We start from the raw sequence: 3,333 nt of genomic DNA, 5'->3' as shown, positions 1-3,333 counted from the left end.
TTTTTGCTTTGTGGAATTATTATTATTGTTAATTTGCCTCCACTGTTCTTGCTAACAGAAAGAGTTTGTGGGCTGATCTTAGATATGGACATATTGGGATTCTGATATTTGTATATCTATGTACATACTATAGCAGTGATGGCGAACCTTTTAGAGACTGAGTGCCCAAAACCCGCCCCCGCTCTGCCTCCCGCCCTGCCCCACCCCCACCTGCCCCCTGTTCCGCCCGCCCACAGGGCCATGAACTGCCTCAATGGCCTACCGTAGCAGATCACCCAGACAGCCCTGCAGCCCTATGGCAGCCATGCCCTCCGCCCACACCCCGCAGCATCTGCACGCTATGTCCTTGGCTGCGTTGCTCCGTGCAGGCCACGCCAGGGGCGACTCTCCTCCAGGGGGGCTTCTGGAGAGGAGGGGGCCGCAGGGGGAGACGGGCCTGGGACAATGTCGCGCTCTTTGTAGTATTGGGGGGGGTTGTTTGATATTATTCCGATTGACTCATTTATTATTATGTTCTTGGTTATAATAATTATATTATTACCATTGATGTGGTATGCCCACAACATCCCTTGGGGTTGAGGTGAGTTAATAAGTTCTGTGAAATGCATAAACAACTACATTCCCTCTCTTAATCTCCTACCAATAAAATTTCCTAGACTTTGAGTGATGCTTTGGGGGCTCTTCCCAGGAATGCTACAGGTGGGGATGGGAATGATTTGACTCTCATTCCTGTTCCTATTAGTAACTCTCCATCAAATTTAGGCAAAACACGGTGATTTCAGGTTGGGGATGTAATTATATGCATGTATAATAAGAAAATAGCCATTGAAACATGGTATTTTGCCACTGAATTTCAACAAGGCTGTCTTAGGGTGATAGGATATACACACACGCTGCAAGATGTCCACTCAATAAAGAATCATCTCTGAATAAACGTTTTTGCTTCTGATGATATTGAAGGGTTTTAATTGTCTGGGTATGCAGTCCTTGAGGTGATACTATCCAAGATGAACCAGTAACTGATTTAATGTATAGTAATCTCATATATTCTGCTGGAGCAGCACAGTGGCCTAGAAGTGGAGCTCTCACCTCACAATCAGGAGGCTGTGAATTCGATCCTAGATAGTGGCAGATATTTCTCTCAGTGGGCGCAATGAGTAATTGCTGTGAACTCCACATAGGCATCAGGAAGGGATCCGGGCAATAAATGCTCAGCTCAATTCAGTCGCCCCAACTCCACCCTGATGCATGGGTTTATAGGGTGGTTAAAAGAAAAAAAATATCATATATTCTGCTGAATTATTGTATCACATAGAAGGCTGATTCCGTGATGAAGTCCATTTTATCCATGGATGACAAGGCAGTTTTCTTACGCTGTTCAGCCTTTTTACATTTTTAAAAAATGGCTCCATTCGTGGGTTGTGCCATGCCATAATAATATGACACATGCCTTTTCCCCTGAAAGCACCTTGCTGATTTTTGCACTCTGGTTCCATGAAAGCAAAGTAGACAAGATGGTAAAGGATTGGTTTCTAGCAACCTGAAATCTTTTCTTCCTGTCCCTGAGTCAACAAGGAGCTATGGAGTATTCAGTGGAATAAAGGTGGCTGGAGATCACCTCCTACTTTGAAATAGCCAAGGACTCCTGTTTTTGGGAAGAGAGGAAGGAAGGCTTAGGAATAGAATCGGGGAAAGCAAGGGATAATTGGGGTGACCAAAGTTGCATAGAAAATGGAGATTAAATACTATTAACAGATGTTAGGAAAACATAAAATGAGTATGTGACATTTTGCATATGCAATATGTTTGCCATGGATAGTGATGAGAGTGAAAGAGAATGTGAGATTGAATGAATAGGTCTTACATCCTGGGTCTATGAAAAAAAAAAGAGTTTGTGATCATTGTAAGGGAATCCTGAACAGAAGATAGGGAACTATGGGCTCAATTATATGCTCACAAAATAAATTTCCATTGGCTGTTTCCAACATCAATCATTAGATATTAAGTGTTCCTTCATGACCTTGTGTAATTACTTTAAAATTCATCTTGATCTAGCAGCATATCTTGTGATGAGAAGGCGGCAGTTATGTGTTACATGAATATAAAAGTATAGCAGAGATAGCATAATATAAAAGTATAGCAGAGATGCAAAATCTATAACCTGTCAAATGTTGGCTTCCAGATTCTGTTAACCTCGGGCTGTATATTCAGGAGCGATGAAGGTTGTGGTCCAATAATATGAGAAAGATCGCAGGTCTTCAGTCACTGAATATGTTACACTATTTTAAGCTTTGCAAATTTCAGCAGGAGTTTAGCCTGCTTCTGTTGAATGTTTAAATGTATCTTATTATGGGGCTTCAATGTTAACATTTCCAGGTTACACAAGATGTGTTTATCCTTTTTGATATTATGTTTGCTTCAGCATTTATGTATATGAAAGGAAAATGATCGTGAATTTTATCAACAGAAAAATAATTTAAAATGTTACCCCGTTGAGAGTGGTCAACTTTAGCTGAAACCAATACTACAGCTTTCCCCATATCTGATAGAAGTAGCAATAGCACTTACACTTATATACCGCTCCATAGTGCTTTACAGCCCTCTCTAAGTGGTTTATAATGTCAGCATATTGCCCCCAACAATCTGGGGCTTCATTTTACCGACCTCGGAAGGATGGAAGGCTGAGTCAACCTTGACCCAGTCAGGATTAAACTGCTGACTTTCAGCTGAGTTAGCCTGCAATACTGCATTCTAATCACTGCATCACTAAGGCTCTAATAAATGTGAATGTTGACACAGTTGTATATGCATACATAGTATGGGTATGTGTGGGTATATCTCTCTCTCTCCCCCTCCCTCCCTCCTACACTCCAAAAAAGAGCAGGGCCAAGAGAAAAAAAATCCATAAAATTAATATGTGCTGATAAAATACAATTCCCTATAAAATAAGATGCTATATTAATAATATTAATTAATGTCTACTAGCATATACCGCTATACTCTTTCAAACAGAGACATCATTGCATACAGGAACAACATACATAAATACAAGCATTTCAATTTTCTTTCCAGGAGAAACTGGGAAAAATGAAGACGGGGAAGGGAATAAAACCAGTTATACTGTAAAGAGAAGAATAAAAATGGATGAAGATAACCCAAAAGCCCTAATTAGGCATGAGTTACCTTGAAGGGTAAAAATCTACTAGGCAAGCAACCATCCCAATTAGGGCTAGTTTTTAAAAATCAAGATTTTGCAACAGAAATGTCGTCTTCTGCCTGTTTGTTTTTATCAGTTTCTATCTCTGAATGAAAGAGAATCCTCTCCATTTACAG

The sequence above is a fragment of the Protobothrops mucrosquamatus genome, unplaced genomic scaffold, assembly GCF_001527695.2.
Source record: "Protobothrops mucrosquamatus isolate PMUCROS unplaced genomic scaffold, P.Mucros_1.0 scaffold3251, whole genome shotgun sequence".
Lineage (NCBI taxonomy): Eukaryota > Metazoa > Chordata > Lepidosauria > Squamata > Viperidae > Protobothrops > Protobothrops mucrosquamatus.
This window is presented reverse-complemented; position numbering follows the sequence as displayed.